Genomic DNA, 22,801 nt, shown 5'->3' with positions numbered 1-22,801 from the left:
TACCCTAAGCAGGTTAAGTGTTCAGGGCCCCAGAGCAGTGTGTGTTTTGCCCTGACTAAGAAATAACAGGAGTCTATTTTTATTCACAGTGAGAAAAGTCTATGTCCTCAGGATCGTACAGCCTGGAGCAGATGCTTCCTGTTTCTTTAATACATTGTACCCATTCACGGAGTGAAGTACTTAAAGCTCAGCGAAATAAAGTAAGCCTTAAATTATACTTTATATAATCCGTACTCATAGAATTTTACACAATTTCTACTGTGAAAAAGGTAAAAAGAAGTAACTATAAGGATACTGCATCATTCTGATAATCCTCAACCAGAGCCAAGTCCGCATTGTTTCCTCATGTAATTCTGCTCATTCTAGCAAAGCTGCTTTAAGAACTAATTTATCTCAGTATATGCTTTTGTCTTTTAAAAGGTAGGTAATTCATATTGGTAAGGTTGTCATCCTTAATTATTTCAGATGTTAGTAATTTTTCAGTGAAAAGTAACACTTCATGAGATTACAGCCTCTTCTCTGAATATGATTTGAGATTTTTTTCTTAGTTTGAATTGTTCATTTCAATTTAGGTATCATTATGATATATTGCAACATGTAAGAGCGGTTGATTTTTTAATGGAAGTGCAGTGATTTTATCAAGAATTATCATATTATAATTGTGTTTCAAAGCCTACATTACTGAAATGAGTAACGAGACATTAGATTTTCTTTCAAGTTTTTATTTACAAATCCTGTGGTATTGTTTTCAGATCTAAACGTATTGCATTCTCTACATGCATTCTTCTAAGAAGATGATTAACCTAAAAGCAAAGCTGTGGTGTTGAATGTTGTATTTATAGTTCTATAGTTTATAGTTATAATACAGAGAAATATTTAATATGTATGATAAAATCAGTCTTCTATAGCAAGGCAGATAAATGTTAAATTATTTAATAACTGCTTGAGAAATTTAAATGCTGAGTAATGCTACTAATGCTTAGTTGCTCAACTGGAAGTTTTTAGGTATTAAGGATGAACTCACAACTAATCGTGTAAGCATAGAAGTTAGAAAATCTAGAGCAGATCTGGTCAAAAATATGCACATTTTGTTATGTAGAAGTAGAGAGTCATATCTAGTTTATGTCCTGTTGACCTTTCTTTCTGTGACTCAGAAGTAGAAGTCCCTCTAAGTTTGAGCCTCTATTATTTTTGAAAGGATAGGAAAGGATGAAGTATATGGAGGCCATTTAATGCTTTCCACAGTACCATTGTCTTTTATGCATGTGGGTATTTCTCTGTAAAAGACAGTGGTGTAAACACAGCACTCTCTTAAGTCATATTCAGTCCTCAAAACTTGGCTTAATTAGGACGAAAAGCACCAAAGCCTTGGGTTTCCTTAGACATCTGTATGTTTTCTGTCCATGGTTTTAGATTTGTGACATTTTTTTCTTACGCTTCTTAATGATATTTTCTTAAATTTTTCTCAATGTGACAGAATACTTTCCAAAGTTATAAAATTTTACAAAGGAAAAATCAGAAACCTTTTCTGAAGCTATAGACTTTACTGTGTTATGCCTGGAGTTAGGATAAATAAGTTGCCTTTTTTCCAAATAATGTCATTCTATTGTTGGTGAGAATTAAAGCTATTTGAATTTATAGCTGATGATCTTATGAGATAGCTCAGGCTAGCAAAATAAACAAGTATCACAGCAATTAATAGAGTCCTGACGTGACTAAAACTTGAACTTTACTGTAAACTACTGTTCAATTGCAGGATTAGAAAAAAACCACATTAGTTTTCTGTATGATGCCATCTTTCTATTTCCATCTGAACCCATATGATTCTCATAACCAATTTTTATTTCTCTACTACATATTTTGGTTCAGATGAGCATCCTGTGGTACCAGCAGGGTACATGCCACTGTTGTTGGCATTGCACAAGTAGAAGAGACACTGTTGTTTTTTCATAACTGAATCTGGAGTGTTAGTAACTGGGAGCAGCTCACGTAAAATTCATATAAGTATATATATATATAATCAATTCTTCCATTGGTTTTACTTGAACTTTTCCAGGGAATCATAAATTAGGCTATTGTGATAAAAATCTTCCCTTAATTGCAAACGAAAAATTGTATTGCATCTGAACCAAGCTTTGTAGAAAAGCTCATTTAAAATCAGTAGAGCATTTACAAACCTGTCTTGACTTAGAATTTGATAAAATTACTCCTTGAAAACCAATGGAGCATTCATATTGAATTTTCAGGAGTGGCAAATCCGTGGTTCATCTCTTTTCATTTCAGTAAGGTTGGATTCATGAAGCAGAAGAACTTCACAGCTAGAATTATTATATATGGGACATGTAGAGTTGCAGGGGTTTCAGCTTCAGTTTGCCAGTTGTTTTAAAAGATCACTCCAAATCTTTCATTTAGATAGTGAACTACATCCTGCAAAACTGAATGGAACTGATCACTCTAAAACCTTTTATGATCTCCTTTGTGTTTCTGAATCTGTAGGCATGCCATTCAACTCTTGTATAGTCAATAAAAAATTTCATCTCACCTTCAGCATTCTGTGATGAACTGTATTTTATTTAGTGGGTTGGTTGAAATGTGAAAATATATGTCTTTTTTGAAAGTACATGAAAAATAATCACAGTGAGAATTTTTACTGCAAAATAATAAACCTACAAAAACAGGCTAATAGTACAAACATCAAGGTAAATATAATTACCTGGGTGTTGTGATATCCAATGCTGATGTTATTTTTCAATAAAGTTTAAGAATTTATTTGGTGTAAGCTATTTGGTGTAAGTCTTCGTGTACAATTACTGTTTTATCCATGTAACAGGGAACCCCTGCATTCTTCTGCACTCCCAGTAATGCAGAGAAAAGTGTACTTCACCAGTTTTGCAGGTAACTTTTAAAGAAACAACTTGGAAAATAATCTTTTCAGTGGTTACGTTAACCAAAAAAGATGTGTGGAAGCCTTGTCACTCACAGTCCTCAGAAAGAGTTTCCAAAGTTTGGGAAGGCATATTTTTGCCACAGGAATCTTATCTTTTTCTCCTAGAGCTATTTTTCCATATATGTAACAGGACTCAAATGGGGACCCCATTTGTACAAACCTCATATGAAACTTCATCTAAAATACTGTTCAGCATTGTTGTCAGGACAGCTTACTTTAACTAGGAATAGGTACTGCTTCTAGGATAATCTACAGAATAGAGAACCTGTCTTAGAAGACTGGACTCCTTCAGGGCTAAACACCACAGGTGAGCAAAATGAGCAAATAATAACCATGTGAATTTGGGTACAGTGGTCCACAAGGACAAATTAAAACTTCAGAAAATTTTGAACGACTTTTAGGTTAGCACCTAAAAGTTGGTTTCTAGTGAGCATAAATTGAATGGTAAAAGGAGTGTCCCGGTTTGAGCGACATAGGATTAATTTCTCTTTCAGTAATTTTTCAGTAAGGTGTTTTCTAATGCTAGGGAAAACTGCATCTTTAGAAGACTCTAGTGTCTGAATTTCTGAAAATACTTACTTTATAGCCAGCTGTGGTATGCAGATTTCAAGGTCTTGTTATTTTTGAGCCTTGCCAGGTGCAGGGATGAGGAGGAGTAAGACCCCGGCACTTGACACAGGCTGGGCAACAGGATTATTTCATATCATGAATATGATATAATATATGATATGATAAGATATATAATTCAGTATAAATTAGAAAGTTTGCTGAGGAGCTGCTTCTCTTCTGTGATGGCTGCGATCCTGAGAACTCCTTGCCCTGGTGCCAGATCCCTGAGCCCTTCCCTTCCTCCCAAAGCTGCAGGGCTCGTAGTGTCTGACATTTACTGTCCACTGCTGGGAGTGCACAGCTTCCTGCTGATATAATTGGCTGAGTAAAATCCTCATGTATTTTATATTGTTGTTGGGAGTAACATCAGTTCTTTAGTATTATTAATGTTAATTGTTTAGAATCATAGAATCATAGGGTTGGAACGGACCTCTGGAGATCATCTAGTCCAAACCCCCTGCCAGAGCAGGGTCATCTTAGAGCAGGTTACACAGAATCGCGTCCAGGCGGGTTTTGAATGTCTGCAGAGTTGGAGACTCCACCCCCTCCCTGGGCAGCCTGTTCCAGTGCTCTGCCACCCTCGAAGTAAAGAAGTTCCTCCTCATGTTTCGGTGGAACTTCCTGTGTTCAAGTTTGTGCCTGTTACCCCTTGTCCTGTTGCCGGGCACCACCGAAAAGATCCTGGCCCCATCCTCCTGACACCCACCCTTTGAGTATTTATAAGTGTTGATAAGATTCCCCCTCAGCCGTCTTTTTTCCAGACTGAAGAGACCCAGATCCCTCAGCCTTTCTTCATAAGAGAGGTGCTCCAGTCCCCTAATCATCTTGGTAGCCCTTTGCTGCACCCTCTCCAGCAGTTCCCTGTCCCTCTTGAACCGGGGAGCCCAGAACTGGACACAGTACTCCAGGTGCGGCCTCACCAGGGCAGAGTAGAGGGGGAGGATGATCTCCCGCCACCTGCTGGCCACACTCTTCTTGATGCACCCCAGGATGCCATTGGCCTTTTTGGCCACAAGGGCACATTGCTGCCTCAAGGTCATCCTGTTGTCCACCAGGACTCCCAGGTCTCTTTCCACAGAGCTGCTCTCCAGCAGGTCAGGCCCCAACCTGGACTGGTGCATGGGGTTATTCCTCCCCAGGTGCAGCACCCTACACTTGCCCTTATTGAATTTCATAAGGTTCCTCTTTGCCCTGATCTCCAACCTGTCCAGGTCTCGCTGTATGGTGGCACAGCCTTCCGGTGTGTCAGCCACCCCCCTAGCTTTGTGTCATTGGCGATCTAGCTGAGGGTGCACTCTACCCCCTCATCCAGGTCATTGATGAATATGTTGAAGAGGACTGGACCCAGTACTGAGCCCTGGGGAGCACCACTCGTCACTGACCTCCAACTAGACTCTGTGCCCCTAATCACGACCCTCTGAGCTCTGTCTTTCAGCCAGTTGTCTATCCACCTTACTGTCCATTCATCAAGCCCACTCTTCCTAAGCTTCCCTGTGAGGATGCTAGTATTAATCTATTAACCGTGTTTATATTTCAACCCTCGGGTTTCCTTGTCTTTTCCCTGTTCCCCTTCCTGGGTGGGGAGGGGTCATCAGGTGATAGAATAATTGTCTAAATGACAATTAATTATTGTGTGTTCTTCAAACCATAACAGGGAGGTCTTTATTTTTAATCATACAGCAATAGTATTCTGTATGGTTTTTTAATGTCTGTACCTTGCCAAAAGATGTGAGATAATTTTATATGGAAGGTAGTTGCATGACTGATGGCTTTGCTACATCCAACTGGATGAGCTAGCTGTAGATTAGTCCAGAAAATTTAGCTGGACCCAGAATCCCATCATTTCTTTTTGGCAAAACACTTCTCACTAGAAAGTCATTATTCCCACTGACTTCTGTTTCATTTCCAGTTTGAATTTGAAGTGCCACTTTTCCTTTAAAAATCTTCAGATTGGTTGGAGCCTTACTACCGAAGATACCACCGTTTCTCTATGAAGTTGTCAGTGAAGCTGTCCCATGATTTCAACATAACCCTACCTTGTCAACTTCAAATTCCAGTTGGCACCATGTTTAAGCCAATTCAGCAAGTGGATCCAGACATGACTGTAGGTCAACCGGGTCTGGTCAGCCAAAACAACAATATTAACACTAACACTTGTAACAGTTCAAAATAAGACAGCACTGATCCTTGCTCATCCTAAACTTTCTTTCTAGATTAATATAACTATAATCCTAATACATCAAACTGCAAGTGCAAACACTAGCAATGGCGCATGCCAGGAAACTACTTTCAGGTCTAAACCTAGGCCTAATGACATGTTTCAATAATTTATAAATACGTAAGGAGCCAATATTAGTATGGATCACATCGGTCTAATTCTAGGTTTTTCAGTAGCTCAGCAATGCCTGCTAATCCTCCCTGAAAACCTTGCCCAGCAGAGTCAGCTTCCAGCCTGATCCAGCCTTTCACCCATACAGACCCCGCTTTTACTGTAGATCACCCTTTGCTACTCTCTTTCCAAACTGAAATTCTAACCTCATTTTACTGCTTTCAGTTCCTTCTTGTGTGTCTGTTAACCTAGGACTATGAAGGGCTACGAAGATGACTAGGGGACTGGAGCACCTCTCTTATGAAGAAAGGCTGAGGGATTTGGGTCTCTTCAGTCTGGAAAAAAGATAACTGAGGGGGGATCTTATCCATGCTTATAAATACTTCAAGGGTGGGTGTCAGGAGGATGGGGCCAGGCTCTTTTCGGTGGTGCCCGGCAACAGGACAAGGGGTAACAGGCACAAACTTGAACACAGGAAGTTCCACCGAAACATGAGGAGGAACTTCTTTACTTTCAGTGTGGCAGAGCACTGGAACAGGCTGCCCAGAGAGGTGGTGGAGTCTCCAACTCTGCAGACATTCAAAACCCGCCTGGACGCAATCCTGTGCAACCTGCTCTAAGACGACCCTGCTCTGGCAGGGGGGTTGGACTAGATGATCTACAGAGGTCCCTTCCAACCCCTACCATTCTGTGATTTTGTGATTCTGTGACTGAAGGTTCTGGTTTTCCAATTATGTTAGTGCATATCCTCACCCCTGAAAATTACTGCTATACGGAAAAAAAAGCTGGACTTGCTTGGCCCCATCAAAAAGCAAGGATGAAATTGGGAGCTTTCAAACAGTGCTTTCAACATTTTACCAGTTTGCCAAGGAACAAGCATACAAATTCAAGCACTGATGATTTAATACTATTTGTCTTTCAGCTTAAAAAAGTAAAAAGTGCAAAAAGGAAAAACATTTCAGGTAATTATATCTTAATTACAAAATATATATTTATGAAAGCTGAAGCAATTAGTCCTCATTAGGGAACACATGCTTGCCAAATCTTTTTTTGTAAGTACAGCTGGTTTTTACTTGCATAATAAAACATACCAAGTTTGATCTGCTGAAAATGTATTAATTTATAAGGGTGTATTAGTCTTTATATGGTGGTCAGATTATTAATTAAATGTCAGAGAGAAAAGTAAGTCAAAGCTGAAACTGTGTATACCAGGGTTTTTTTCTCAGCAGCATAAGGTCCAGAAAATATAAGTTAGCAAAGGAACTAGAATGTCTTTCATAATCAATTTGTCACTGCTGTGTATTGCTTCAGTATAAGGAGATAAACAGCAATCAAAATGAAGAGAATGTGTACTAAAAAAGACTAAGTGCTGCAAATATGTCAGTAATGTAAGGTCAGTTGAACTACAGTATGCCTATTCTTGCATGTTTTTGTAGAACCATAAAATTGTAGAATGGTTTGGGTTGGAAGGGACCTTTAAAGGTCATCTAGTCCAACCCCCCTGCAATGTGCAGGGACATCTTACACTAGATCAGCTTGTGCAGAGCCCCGTCCAACCTGACCTTGAATGTTTCCAGGAATGGAGCATCTACCACCTCTCTGGGCAACCTGTTGCAATGTTTCACTAGCCTCATTGTAAAAAATTTCTTCCTTACATCTAGCCTGAATCTACCCTCATGTAGTTTAAAACCACTACCCCGTGTCCTGTTGCTACAGGCCCAGCTAAAAAGTTTGTCCCCATCTTTCCTATAAGCCCCCTTTAAGGATTGAAAAGCTGCAATAAGGTCTCCCCAGAACCTTCTCTTTTCCACACTGAACAACACCAGCTCTCTCAGCCTGTCCTCATTGGAGACATGATCCATCCCTCTGATCATTTTTGTGTCCCTCCTCTGGATCTGCTTCAACCGGTCCATGTCTTTATTGTACTGAGGACTCCAGAGCTGGACGCAGTACTCCAGGTGGGAGTGGAGTGGAGTAAAGGGGACAGAATCACCTCCCTCAAACATCTCGAAGCTGGCCACACTTCTTTTTATGTAGCCCAGGATACAGTTGGCTTTCTGGGCTGTGAGCACACATTGCTGGCTCATGTGCAGCTTTTCATCCACCAGTACCCCCAAGTCCTTCTCGGCAGGGCTGCTCTCAATCCCTTCATCCCCCAGCCTGTATTGATACGGGGGGTTGCCCTGACCCAGGTGTAGGACCCTGCACTTAATGTTGTTAAACCTCATGAGGTTCACACGGGTCCACTTCTTGAATTTGTCCAGGTCCCTCTGAATGGCATCCCATCCCTCAGGCTTGTCAACCACACCACTCAGCTTGGTGTCATCTGCAAACTTGTTGAGGGTGCACTTGATCCCACTGTCTGTGTCGTTGATGAAGATATTAAACAGTACTGATCCCAATATGGACCCCTGAGGGACACCACTTGTCACTGATCTCCATCTGGACACTGAGTTGTTGACCACTGCTCTCTGGATGCAACCATCCAGACAATTCCTTATCCACTGAACTACCAAATCCGTATCTCCCCAGTTTAGAGAAAAGGATGTTGCAGGGGACCATGCCAAAGACCTTAGAGAAGTCCAGACAGACGACATCTGTGGCTTTTCCCTTGTCACTCCATCATAGAAGGCCACTAGGTTAGTCAGGCAAGACTTGTCCTTAGTGAAGTCATGCTGGCTTTCTCGAGTCCACCTCCCTGTCATTCATGTGCCTTAACATAGCTTCCAGAAGGATCTGTTCCATGATCTTCCCAGGCACAGAGGTGAAGCTACAGGTCAGTAGTTCCCAGGGTCCTCCTTTCTACCCTTTTTAAAAATGGGTGCAATTTTTCCCTTTTCCTAGTCACTGGGGACTTCACCGGACTACCATGACTTTTCAAATATCATGGAGCGTGGCTCAGCAATCAATTCCCTCAGGACTCTGGGATGCATCATGACAGGTTCCAAAGACTTATGTATGTTCCGTTTCCTTAAGTGGTCACAAACCTGATCTTCTCTTACAGTGGGACAGACTTTGCTCCTCCAGTTGCTGCCTTGCAGTCTATCCACTTGAGAGGTGTGGGAAGAGAGATTACCAGTGAAGACTGAGGCAAAAAATTTGAGTACCTCAGACTTCACTTCGTCTGTTGTTACCAGTTTGCCAGTCCTGTTCATCAGGGGGACTGAACTTTCTTTCACCTTAATTTTCTGCCTGACATATCTGTAGAAGCCCTTCTTATTATACTTTGTGTCCCTAGCCAAGTACAGGACTGGGTCTGTTTTGGCTTTAGCTACAAATACTGGTAATCTAAAACCTAACAGATTATGAAGTTGTAAAGAAGATGACTATTTCAGCTCTTGAAATGCTTTATAATTTTATCAAGTAGTTTTTAGTGGAAATAGAGTTTATCTTTTTAGAAATATTTCTGTTCCTGACTATCCATGAGAGAAGAGATTCATAAACTATGCACAACCCAAACCAGCAATATGCAAGGCATTTCTAAGTGATTCACATTTGGTCCTCATTACACAGAAAATGCAGAACATTCTTGTCCTTTGTGTCTATCCCAGGAGCCTATGAGAAAGTTGGAGGGCTTTCTTGTGCCAATAGTTCAGGAAGCACTGAACAGCACAAACCTCTCTGTTTCAACAGCTAGACCTTTGTAATGATGGGTAGGGTAAGTGGAAGTAACATCACAGTAATGCAATATCTAGCGCTTCTGGAGTTGAATGTAGACCTCTGAGTGAAGCATTTAAGCTATCTGCGCATCATGTGCTAAAATTAGATGCCTAAGAAGGACAGCCAAAACAGCCAGCATGATAAATAGGGAGCTATTTAAATTCAGTGTGGAAAGTTTGTATCTGTCTACATGTAGAGGGACAGAAACAGTAAGGGAAATCTTGAATTCTGTTTTTCAGATAATACATACAGCTCAAACAGCTAATTCTGGATCCCCACTTAGTCAGTTACTAGAACCGGCTTCCAAAAACAAGGGCTTATTTAATTTCTTTCAAAGATATAGACAAAGTTCACTTTTTTAACAAAAAAGATCGACGATATATTAGGATGGCAAGGGATAGTGTTATTACCAATTCCATTTTTCTAAGCTGTCTTTTGAAAGATGAATTTTCCTGGGACAGGTCATGAGTTTTTATGTCTTTATGTATGTGTAGGTATTTTATTATCAATTTGTGGTACCCAAGTTACAGACCAGTTTGAATCTCCTGCATTTAGTTGCACAAATTCTGCAGTTACAAGCCAAAGAACATACCTTATATTCAAAGCCAAGAATCTACTGTTAGTCTAAGTAAAATCTTAATAGTTTAAGTAAAATCTTAATAGTCCAAGTAAATTCTTAATCAAGAATTAATATTAGTCCATTTAAACGTATACCACCACTTACAGTTCAGACTATGTACAGATAAAACTGATATAAGCAAACTTCCTAGTATCTGCCCCTTTCTTTGGTTGGATGCTAACCCTTCCACTGACCCTCCGAGTATGAAACATTAATGGCTTCAGTTTGGGAGCTGAATCTTGAGTCTGTCACTGAGAGGAGCACGATATTGATGGTGGGGTTTCTTCCTCCTCCTTGCTATCAGGAGTGAAATAGCGCTGCTCATTTCTTTCTCCTCACTCTAGGATCTGTTTGGTATCACTTTTATATGCTTGTTAACGTATTTTACACATTGCTCCTTCTTCATCAGACTGCAAGTCCAGAGTAGATAAAAATTTACTGTAAGACATGTTTTGCATATGTTGGGTACGTGTTCTTTGTTCTGTTACCACTAAGGCTGCTTTTACCCAGCTCCCAAGACTGCACTCCTTTAATGACCAGTAATAGATAAGGACGCCACTGTCACTCTGTGCCAAGGCCTCGTCTGTCATCCGAGTTCTCTAGCCTTCAATGCTGTGTTCTGTTATAGGGTTTGTTACAGTAGGCTGCAACTTGAGTGTAACAGTAGGCACTGCAACACAGCGGTGCAGTGCTAAGCAAAAGATAAAGTATAATACAATAATAGGTAACAGGCACCTAGAAAAAATATAATACAATAATAAGTAATAGTCACCTACTCCTTAATACTAGTTAATTACCAAAAGAGTTAGATAATTGGTCATAGAACAAAACAAACAAAAGCAGAACTTCTGACAGGCCAAAATAAATCCAGGCAAGCCCTAAGGCTTGTGTTGTTTGCTTAACACAAAGTCTGTGTCCTATTAGAAGCAATTGCATGCCACATTTACTGGGCTATAAGGCTACAACTTGAACAGAACTAAAAGCTAAGAAAAGCCCAGGAAGCACTGCGCATGAATTAGAGTAAAGTTTGCAGTTGCTTGAATTATCATCAGCATTAGCTGAGCTTGCAGACCTCATGTTTGCAGGATACATGTTTTTAGCTGATGGTCAGGAGGAGGGAGGTTCCTCTGTCACGGCCATGGTATATTAACACTCCAGTGGCTGTGCAAATTAAATTGGGGATTGCCTTTGTCTGAAATAGAAATATGATTGTAATGGCCTCAGTACTTCCAGTGACAGGACGTGTGGGAATAGCTCAAAGCTGCATCAGTGGAGGTTCAGAGTAGATACTAGGGAACAATTCTTTACCAAAAGGGTGGCAGAACATTGGAACAGGCTTCTTAGATGGGTGGTTGATGCCCCAAGCCTGTCAGTGTTTAAGAGGCATTTGGAAAATGCCCTTAACAACATGCTTTAACTTTTGGTCAGCTCAGAAGCAGTCAGACAGTGGTACTAGATGATTGTTACAGGTCCCTTCCAACATTCCATTCCATGCCATGCCATGCCATGCCAATTCATTCTATTTACAGCATATTACTATGCCCACCGTGACAGACCACTTTAAAAACAATTTGTGAGAGACAATTAAGCACTCTGTTTTGTTAACTAATGGCTATTCTGATGACTGCTTGCACACAAGGTTTCTGTGCTTTGTTTCAGTATCTGATTATAAGCTTAAATATATGAAACTTTCATAGCTCTATGTAATGTTATTTACATAACAGGTATGTCCTGGTTTGAGGTAAAACAGAACCCATTTTCTTTTAAGTAATTTTGATTTTCAGCTAAGCCTCTTCTAACTAACTGAACTCTCTGAAATTAACAGCATGTTTTTCAGACACTGTCCACTTCCAGAGTGATAAGACATGATTGTTTATCATTATACCAAGGAATGGTATGCAGAGAGGCTCTTTGTTATACTTACACTTATTGCTATAACAACTAAAGTCAGTTAACTTTGTTTTTTGCCCTCTTGGAGGGTCGGAAGTGGAAGACCTTAGAGGGGTCCCACCTGCAGGGATGAGTGGACAGGACAGGTGTCTGTTCATCTGTCTTTGATCCCGATCCGTGGGTTCCTGAATCCAGATCTGGAATCTAGTCCCCATCCACTGATGAGTCCAGTCTGGGACTTTCCCAGTGCTTGCCGGTGACGTGACTGTCATCCTGGGGGCTCGGTAGGGTTTTGTATATACGGTATATATTTCATTATTTTCTTTTTATTATTTTATTAATATTTTCATTAAAGTAGTTAAATTTCTTTTTTTAAACTCATAAGTCTCTTTCCTTTCTCATCCTTCTCTTGCTGAAAGGAGATGCTCTCCCTACTCTGAAGGGGAGAGAAATAAAAGGGAGTGTCTGTCATTCATTTTAGTGGCCAGCCCAGCGCAAACCACAACACTGGTATTTGTAGCTAGAGCCACAACAGACCCAGCACAACAAAATCATAGAAGAATAGGTGTAGTATAGTTCAATTGACCTTACACTACTTAAAAATGTCTTGGCTACGAGTACAAGTATTGTATCAGCCTCTTGCAGTAAGATAGGTATTAAAACCTTTCAGTAGAACAAGCACATTATTCCAGAAAGAGGGCACAATATATACCTGCATTCTTGGTCCCATATCTTGCATCCCATTTTTGGACCTCCTCTATAGGCCTCTGGAACTTACTCCTGATTTATTCTAAAGACTGCCTATTCCGTATTGGAAAGTAATGGGTTTTATTTCATGTAAGAATCAAGTCTCACCACTGTCGCTCTGGTTGTTCTGTACATGTGTATTTAAAGACACTGCCTGAATTTGTATTCAATATGCATTGACACAACTGTAGGCAAGTAGACAATGTTTTCCCTCCGTTTATGTTATAATAACATTGATTCTCAGTTTCCATGTTCATTTATTTTACTTCATTCTGTAAGTAATCTGCTCTGATAAAGAAGGAGTTATAAACTAGGCTCAGCCTAACTCTGTAGCTGAACTGGCTCTTCTCATTTGTTGTTGAATCTGGCAGTTTGCAATAAATACGTTGAAGTTGTCTTTAACTAAAATCCCTATCTAAGTACAATAAAGTATCACTTCCTGAAGGCAACATAAGACACTTCTTCCAGCTGCTTAATTGACCTGCTATAAGTGATTGTGATTTTGGTGTGCAGTGATATCATTCTGAGCATTTATATGTCCAGGGGGGTATAGAACTATCAGCCTTCTGTACACCATGCCTGCCATCCTTCATTTCTGAAAAAAAAGTACATTTTTTAAATCCGCACGGTACACGCACTTACATGTGCATTACATTCAACACACACAGACCGACACAGTCGACATATCAGATAGTAACTATAACGTACTAAAACAATTAAGACTGAAAAAAAAAAGTGTGAATGTTGAATGCTATAGTGACATTACAATATTCAATAAAATAGTTCTTGGACATCAGTGGAGTTTTATATGAGTAAGGGATGTAAGATGGTTTCCCGAGAGAATTAATCTGTGACTGGTGACAGAATCAGCCATTATCTCCATTATTTTTATGAAGCTTTTATTTTAAAATTTTGTGTAGTTGTCTTATATTTAAGGGAATTAGCTGAGACAAAAAGGAAGAATTAAGTCATTTCATACTGCTGTATGGGACATAGACTACAAATCTAAGACATTTTAGGAATTTTTCTGAGACATTCAGGAATTTTATAACTCATGTAGGTGATTTTATCAGGTAGTAGACTCTGCAATAAAATCTGTTTAGGAATACTGCTAAGATTGCAACCAAATGGGGAAAAAAAGAGAAATAAAAAAGGCTCTAGCTTTTCAACACAGGATGTGGATTTGTGTTACACTTTACCCATGATAACTGAAGACCCTGCCTTGTATTAAATTGCGGAGATCATACAATCACAGATTTTACCATCTGATCAAAAAGTAATACATCAGAAAAATTCTCTGTAATCAGCTCTTTGATCTGACATATCCTGTAGTAACCCTATTGCTAGATCTAACTTAAGAAAGGAGTGAGCAGGGCTGCCTGCTTTAGGGTCAACTTGCTGTTAAAAGTAATGTGAATCCACAACTGCAAACTCAAACTGCTGCAAGGACCAAAGCACACACTGACCGACACCTCTTGGTTTTATCATTCTTGACTCCCACAAGCCGAGCATTTTCAGTATGCCTCTGTTCCTGAATTTTCTTTGTGGTGTTGCCCTTACAAGTTTTGTAAGAAGGATGGATTACGTGGCATTAGGATGACTGTGTCAGTCACTTGGTGTAGCGCATTGTAAGAGGATAGGAGTGCCAGAATCCAACCCAATTAATTTTAATTTTTCGTCAATATACTCTGGGGGGTTTGGGATTTTTTGTTGCTGTCGTTGCTGTGTGTAGCTGCTCCACCGCCTCCTGCACTCGCAGATTATCAGCCACGCTTTTGTACAGGAAATTGAAGTACACTGGTTTGGGAGGACACGTCGAACTTGCAAACCTGCATGCCACAAACGGAGACGTTTTTCCATTTGTCCTGAGCAAGGTTTCCTGAGGCAGAGGAACTCGTCTCGGGCAGTTACAACACGGTAATTCCGTGCTCAAGGAAATGCAAAACCAGAGAGCGGTAAGGGAGCCATCCAGTGGACTGTTGTGAAACGCGCAGCAAAGACGAAACAAATAACCTCAGAGTTTTTTCTGCCTTTTTGGTTGCAAGATGTTGGGAGTTGTCATTTTGTGCAAAACCTGTTTGTACTGTTAAATGCCAAGTTCCTTCACTGTTTGTGTTCATTGTAAATGACTATTTTTCCCCAAAACGTGAAAGTTTTTGAAGACCAGGATGTGGAGCTCTGTTTTCTAGAATACTCATTCAATTAAACTATGAACACCAAGCTCCTTTTTTTTTCAGTTTATGTAACGGAAAGAGAAATGTACCATATAAAAATGAATGAGGTTGGACGATATTAATTCATCACTTTGATTTCTATTCTGAAATACAGTTTAATCCTAAATTTTTAGTTTTAAGTGTGTGATATTTTAACTGGCTTTAAAGGCTTTCCAAATTCTCATTAGAGATGTATTTAGATTTTTTCAAATTCTTAACGATGATTTATGGATGATTTATGTATGATTTCTTCACTTACCAGAGTAAACTGAAAAGCAATGGAAAATATGACTTTTAATGCTCAGCATTAGCATTAAGCAACACAAGACCTGCAATCCAAAAAATTTTAGATTATAGCTCAAGGAGTAAGGAGAAATTGCCAGTCTTTCCTAAGCTTGGAGAACACGTTAATTGGAAATAAAATTAAGATTTATCTTTATTCACGGAATCACGGAATCTTCAGAGTTGGAAGGGACCTCTAGAGATCATCTAGTCCAACTCCCCTGCTAGAGCAGGATTGCCTAAAGCACATCCCTCAGGGCTGCATCCAGGTGGGTCTTGAAAATCTCCAGAGAAGGGGACTCCACAACCTCCCTGGGCAGCCTGTTCCAGTGCTCTGTCACCCTCAGCCTAAAGAAGTTTTTCCGTGTATTTGAACGGAACTTCCTATGTTCTAGCTTGTGCCCATTGCCCCTTGTCCTGTCACTGGGAACCATTGAAAAGAGCTTGGCTCCGTCCTCCTTAAACCCACCGTTTAGATACTTGTAAACATTAATCAGGTCCCCCCTCAACCTTCTCTTCTCCAGGCTAAAGAGTCCCAGCTCTTTCAGCCTTTCCTCATAAGGGAGGTGCTCCAGTCCTATAATCATCTTGGTTGCCCTTCGCTGGGCTCGCTCCAGTAGTTCCCTGTCCCTCTTAAACTGGGGAGCCCAAAACTGGACACAGTACTCCAGTTGTGGCCTCACCAGTGCAGAGTAGAGGGGGAGAATGACCTCCCTCGACCTACTGGCCACAGTCTTCCCTATGCAGCCCAGGATGCCATTGGCCTTCTTGGCGACAAGGGCACACTGCTGGCTCATGGATAATTTGCTGTCTACCAGGACCCCCAGGTCCTTCTCCTCAGAGCTGCTTCCCAGCATGTCCGCCCCTAACCTATACTGGTGTTTGGCATTCTTCCTTCCCAGGTGCAGGACCCTACCCTTGTTTTTGTTGAACCTCATTAGGTTCTTCTCTGCCCAGCTCTCCAGCCTGTCCAGGTCACGCTGGATGGCAGCACGGCCCTCTGGAGTGTCGGCCACCCCTCCCAGCTTGGTATCATCAGCAAACTCGCTGAGGATACACTCTGTCCCCTCATCTAGGTCATTAATGAATATATTGAACAAAATTGGTCCAAGTATTGACCCCTGAGGGACACCACTCGTTACAGGCCTCCAACTGGACTCTGTGCCGCTGATCACAACCCTCTGAGTTCTGTCACTCAGCCAGCTCTCGATCCACCTCACTGTCACCTCGTCTAGCCCATACTTCCTCAGCTTCCTAATGAGGATGTTATGGGAGACAGTGTCAAAAGCCTTGCTAAGGTCAAGGTAGATGACATCTACGGCTCTCCCCTCATCCAGCCAACCCGTTATAACATCATAGAAAGCTATCAGATTGGTCAGGCATGATTTGCCCTTGGTAAATGCATGCTGACCACTTCCAATAACTTCCTGTTCCTCTATGGGTTTGGAGACGACATCCAGAATGAGTCGCTCCATTACCTTCCCAGGGACAGAGGTAAGACTAACCGGCCTGTAGTTCCCTAGGTCCTCCTTCTTGCCTTTTTTGAAGATTGGAGTGATGTCAGCCTTCCTCCAGTCCTCAGGCACCTCTCCTGTTCCCCATGACCTTGCAAAGACAATGGAGAGTGGTCTAGCGATAACATCTGCCAGCTCTCTCAGCACTCGCGGGTGCATCCCGTCAGGGCCCATGGATTTATGAATGTCCAGCTTGGCCAAGTGGTCTCTGACCCAGTCCTCCTCAACTAAGGGAAAATCTTCCTCTCTCCAGACCTTCCCCCTTGCCTCCAGGGTATGGGATGCGTGAGGGACGGCTTTATCAGTGAAGACCGAAGAAAAGAAGGCATTCAGTAACTCTGCCTTCTCTGTGTCTTCCACCACTAGGGCACCCGTCTCATTCATCAGTGGACCTATATTTTCCCTAGTTTTCCTTTTTCTGTTGATATACTGGAAAAATCTCTTCTTGTTGTCTTTAACTGCAGTGGCAAAGCTGAGTTCTGATTGAGCTTTGGCCCTTCTAATCTTCCCCCTGCATAGCTTTGTTATATCTTGATAATCCTCATAAGTTGCTAAGCCCCTTTTCCAGAGAATGTAAGCCTTCCTTTTTTTCCTGAGGTCCAGCCAAAGCTCTCTATTTAGCCAGGCTGGCCTTCTTCCCCGTCGGCTCGTCTTTCGGGACATGGGGATGGCCTTCACCTGTGTTTCTAAGAGCACCTGCTTGAAGTATGACCAGCTTTCCTGGGCACCTTTGCTCTTCAAAACTGCCTCCCAAGGGACACTCTCAACCATGCTCCTAAACAGGCTAAAGTCTGCCCTTCGGAAATCCAAGGTGGCAGTTTTGCTGGCTCCCCGCCTCCCTTCACCAAGAATTGAGAACTCTATCATTTCATGGTCACTCTGCCCAAGACGACCTCCAACCTTTACATCCCCCACAAGACCTTCTCTGTTAACAAACAGTAGGTCCAGTAGGGCACTTCCCCTAGTAGGTTCCTTCACCAGCTGTGTTAGGAAGTTGTCTTCCACACACTCCAGGAACCTCCGGGACTGTTCCCTCTCTGTTGTGTAGTATTCCCAGCGGACATCCGGGAAGTTGAAATCCCCCACAAGAACAAGGGCAGATGATCGTGAGACCTCTGCCAGCCGCTTATAGAATACTTCATCGGTTTCTACATCCTGATTAGGGGGTCTATAACAAACTCCCATCATGATATCTGCCTTGTTGGCCTTCCCCTTGATTTTTATCCATACACACTCAACACTGTCATTCACACTGTTGAGTTCTAGACATTCAAAACCGCCCCTAACATAGAGGGCCACCCCACCACCTCTCTTCCCTTGCCTATCTCTTCTGAAAAGCTGGTAGCCATCAATTACAGCACTCCACTTGTGTGTGTCTTCCCACCACGTTTCCGTGATGGCAACCACATCATAGTTTCCCTGCTGCACGATGGCCTCCAGCTCGTCCTGCTTATTCCCCATGCTGCGTGCATTAGTGTAGATGCACTTCAGTTGGGTTAATTGTCCTGCCACTTTCTTGGGGGTACAGGCCCTGATTTGCACCTGATCATTCTCGGACACTACTGTAGTTACCAAATTATCACTACTCCTTGTGTCTATGCTGCCACACAATTCACTATCCCCCACCATTGCTGAGACAGGCTGCAAGACCTTGCTATCACTTTTACCCATGAGCACTGCTATGTTGCTCCCAGGCACCACTTTTGTGATCCTGGTTTCGTCCTCATCCCCCATCAAACCTAGTTTAAAGCCTTATGGATAAGCCCTGCTAATTCTTGTCCCAGTCTCTTTCTTCCCCTTTGGGTTAGGCTTCCCCCGCCTGATGCCAGCATGCCTGGTTTCCTGTAGATCAGCCCATGTTCAAAAAAGCCAAAGTCCTGCCGGACGCACCAGTCGCGGAGCCAGGAGTTAATTTGCTGGCTCTTCCTATTTATCCCCTCGTCTACCCCTGCAAATGGTGGGATAGAGGAGAACACTATTTGTGCTCCCGATCCCTTAACCAGCCGTCCCAGGGCCCTAAAGTCATTCTTCATTGCCCTCAGACTTCTGGTACCTACTTCGTCACTGCCTACCTGAAATATCAGTAGCGGATAGTAATCTGATGACTGGACCAGGGAAGGGAGTTTCCTCCGTATGTCCTTAATTCTGGCCCCAGGGAGGCAGCTGACTTCCCTGTGGGATGGGTCCGGTCTACAGATAGGACCCTCTGTTCCTCTCAGAAGGGAGTCACCTACTACAATAACCCTTCTTTCTTTCTTTGTTGAGGACGTCCTGAGGCGTGGGGGTGAGTGACGAGCACTGGGCATTTCACTGGATGGATCAGCTTCTCCATCCTCAGTCGCCTGGTCCTCAATTTCCAGAGCCTCATACCTATTACGTAAGGGCAGTTGGGATGGTGAGGGGGGCCGTGAGAGGTTTTGCTTACCTCTCCGAGGAGGGATCTGACTCCACTCCCCCTTATCCCTTGAGTCCTCTCCTTCTGCCTGGTGACAGGAGGGAAGTGGGTCATCCACTTCTGATAGAGCCTCTTCCTGCTGCCTTTGCCTCAGGGTATGGATACACCAATCTATTTCGTTTTCGCAGTTCCTAATACTTCTTAACCTTTCTACCTCTTCCTTCAGTTCAACCACCTTCCTGAGCAGATCATTTACTTGATCGCACCGTATGCACACAGTGTCCCTGGAACCCTGTGGGAGCAGTGCCAGACTCAGGCATTCATTACAGCCCGAGACCTGCACAGCCACATGCTTGCAGAGGAGCTCAGTCTGAGTTCCCACGTTCTTCCTCGCAGAAGCTTTTGACTGTTTTGCGGCCATGTTCTTTTCTCGTGCCGGGAGATGGAGGATCTCTGCTGTTCGCTTCCCTCGCGCCCTGAGCCGGTGCCCTTGCACGCCGGTGTTCCTCTGCTTGTGGTTGCCCAGCTTCTGCTTACCTTAGACTCAAGGCTTCCAGTGACCCACCGTATGAAATGCTGCTCCTTGTTCGTTCGCTCGCACTGCGGTGCCGCCCTGGGTGACCCACGTAGGCTACCCGCGTGCTGGGTGCGCAGCGGCCGGCCGCTGCGCTCCGGGACCACCCGTTTAGAGCTGCCACGTGTGACGCTGACGCCGCCCAATTATTCCACTTATTCCAAATAACCTAGCATGTAGTGAATTTTTCCTATCATTCTTACTGATCAAAACTTGATCAGGGATTGATCTTCGGTAAAAAAAACCTTGACTTTGTTTCTTGGCAAAGAATGGTTTAAGTAGTTGCCGTGTTAAATATAATCACAAAGTCAGCAAAACATGCAACTGAGCAACTGTCATTTGAAAAGATAAGAAGAATTCAGCACGATACTTGAGATGGGTTTCAATTTTTTATTCCCTCCTGTACAGTATGTACCTCAGAGGCATGTTTCTCTTCTGATCACCATTAAAAACTGACAGTATAAACCAGAATCTTTTGGTGAAGCTCACCTGACATAACAATAAGTGTAGTTTATGAAGTAAGCCTGTCCTTAACTTTTTTATCTGAGGCAACTTCAAGGACTTTGTCTTTTTTTATTATTTACTAAAAGGTAAGCAAAGCAAATTTTAGATAATCTTCATGAGTAGTCTAGGTAAGTATGTAAAAAAAACACTCTGAATTTAGCCAGGTTACAATATCAAATAATTGATCATGTTCACAAAATTTAATTTTCTTGTATTATGAATATGATAAGAAAGGTAGGTAATGTTATTTGCTACTTCACTGTCTTTTTGATATGAAAATTTGAGAGCTTTAAGGATGTTTTAATCACTCTTTTAAACTTGTTTATTTATTTTACTACAGAATCTGGAAGGCTAGAAGTCTTTTATGGGTCAAAACCAAATGCACACACAGGGTTGAAAACTACCTATGCAGTAGTGCAGGGTATCATTTCTTAATGCTGTAGTATATGAACTATAGCTCTGGCTGACACAGCATTGCAAAGACTTACGTCAGTTTGGTCAGCAATTTCCTCCTGTGAATTTTGTCATACATGCCTGTGCAAATTTCCCTGTTAGACAAATAAAAGCCTGGCTACAATTCATCTTCTTCTGTGTTGACTGAGAGCTGTATTTAGAATCACGTTAGATTGTTATGGTCATGTTTTTCTGCTGTTCCAGTTGATTCTTGGACTATTTTCGGAGCACCCCTTTAGTTTATGAAAAGGAATTTGCTGATGTTGTGCTCAAAATAAAGTTATTTTATATTTCAGAGAGGAAGAAAGACTGGATTGTATAATACTTTTTATATTTATGCTGATGTTAGTAATTTGTTTTCCTTGAGAAACTAAAGCACTTGAAAATCATATATTCCAGGGAAAAAACCTCTTCCTTTTTCAGTTTTTTATTGCCGTGTAGTTTAGGGATGGTTGGCTGGTAACAGAAAACTGAGCAGGTGCTCTTCTTAAATGCAGTTTTGTCCCTATTCTTCACATGACCACCAAATGAATTCCATGTGCAGCTCAGGTGGTTTCCTGGTATTCCACAAGTCTAAACTGGAAACTGCCTTTCTGTAGGAAAACCGCAGTAAGTAGGCTGATCCCTTTGATCAAGAAGGGCGATACCTTCATAAAAGTTGCTGCAATAGGTATGGATTGTGTCTGGACAGAGTTGTGCATGTGTTGATTCAAAGGGCACAATGCAATCCTGTGCTGAATTCTCTCATTTAAATGAAGTGAGGCAGAAAGTCATGGATCAGGATCCCCTTCACCAGGAAGCGCCTCCCATAGTTACCTAACTATACAGTAAGACCAGAACCTCTTGAAATGTGGTGCAAAGTGATCATATTTCACATATTTATCTCACGGGAAGTCCAGTTCTGTATTTTGAATAAAACAGTGACATTTGATTTTGTTCTTTCTTTCTGTCAGTCCAATAAAATCCATTTCCGGCTGTTTTAAAATGTATTTTCTGCAAAATAACTATTTTTAAAAGCAAACATTAAGGAATTGTAAATAACATACACTTAGTTAAAAGGAACAATTCGATAATATAATTACTGCTGGCAAAACAGTTCATGCTGCTGTGAGATACAAGGCTTTCAGACCTGATACAGTATACAGCACGTGCCACGTTTCCTGCTAACTCAAACCAGATAGAAAATGGTGCTTTCTCTTTTCTCATGGTAATTTTATTCCTTGGCCTCCTTTCTTCTTGTTTTTCTGTTTCTATTCTTTTTTCTTTTTTTTTTTTTTTTTGTAGTATTGGCTAGAAGACTACAGTTTCTTGCCAACACTGGGCTTTTATGTATGTTGGGAGAGGAAAGATCAACAAATAGACCTTCTGTATTGATTTCCAGCAGAACTGAGAGGAAGTAATCCGAAACTTATCCTGCTTGCATCTGTTTGTAAAGGTCTAGGGGTGGTGAAGAAGTTTCACTTTAGACTATAATAATAGGTTTTTTAAAAATGGTAATTTAAGAACATGTAATCATTTTCCATGGTGGAGCTGATAAATAAAATACTCGAACTAAAATTACTGTTCTCTTATACACTATATTTCATTGGCTTCTTTTTACTGTTAGAAATATGTCAGTATATTATAGGATTCATAGCTACTATATGAGCAACTTCTTTATAGAAACTGAATTGCTAGATGAGAATGTAAAACAGTCCTTCATATAATCTCTTTCAGCATCTAAAGCAAACCGGGATGTATCTTTCCATCTAGGGATTTGGGTTTTTCATCATGTCCCCATGCAGTTTTCAACAATGAAGCAGAATAGCTGATCTTTATCTACACTTTGATTATGGGGCAGCACCAAGCTGTATTTGATTCATCTGTTTGCTGATCCTAACAGTTACTGGAGAATGTGAAGCTTTTTCATAGCACACCCTGAGAAAGGGGCACTTTGTTTCTGACATTAAATCTTAAGTCCATGAAATCAAATTACGGTTAGGGACCTATATTCAAAGTAAATCAATTTCAAAACATGAGTTGAAATTGCTTTCAGACTTCACATCTGCCTCTGACTTTCTCCTGC

The 22,801-nt window shown here is 41.6% G+C and overlaps 1 long non-coding RNA gene across 1 annotated transcript; it reads left to right on the top strand.

The window, feature by feature from the left end:
- Window positions 1-126: 126 nt before the first annotated feature.
- LOC141736093 (uncharacterized) lies at window positions 127-22,216 on the top strand. Its single transcript, XR_012584894.1, has 3 exons — window positions 127-200; window positions 2,831-2,895; window positions 22,021-22,216. It is a non-coding gene; the product is annotated as an uncharacterized LOC141736093 (long non-coding RNA).
- The last annotated feature ends 585 nt before the right edge of the window (window positions 22,217-22,801 follow it).

Source organism: Larus michahellis, chromosome Z, assembly GCF_964199755.1.
Source record: "Larus michahellis chromosome Z, bLarMic1.1, whole genome shotgun sequence".
NCBI lineage: Eukaryota > Metazoa > Chordata > Aves > Charadriiformes > Laridae > Larus > Larus michahellis.
This window is presented reverse-complemented; position numbering and strand designations above follow the sequence as displayed.